Consider the following 223-nt stretch of genomic DNA (forward strand, 5'->3'; position numbering starts at 1 on the left):
CTAGCACATCCAGAAAGGGTATTTGATTATTTTGTTCCACTTTTGTTTCACCATTGTGAACTGAATACTGGGATGTTGTGAATTGAGAAACCCGAGAAAACGAGAAAGAGTTTCCCTGCCATGATTCCAAATTACAAAAGTATCGTCCACATACCGAAACCATGTAGATGGTATCAGTGGTGCGTTCCTCAAAACTTTATTCTCAAAGTGTTCCATAAAGATG

This window comes from Odontomachus brunneus, unplaced genomic scaffold, assembly GCF_010583005.1.
Source record: "Odontomachus brunneus isolate Ranch 3 - 2012 unplaced genomic scaffold, Obru_v1 Obru_scaffold_360, whole genome shotgun sequence".
NCBI classification, from domain to species: Eukaryota; Metazoa; Arthropoda; class Insecta; order Hymenoptera; family Formicidae; genus Odontomachus; species Odontomachus brunneus.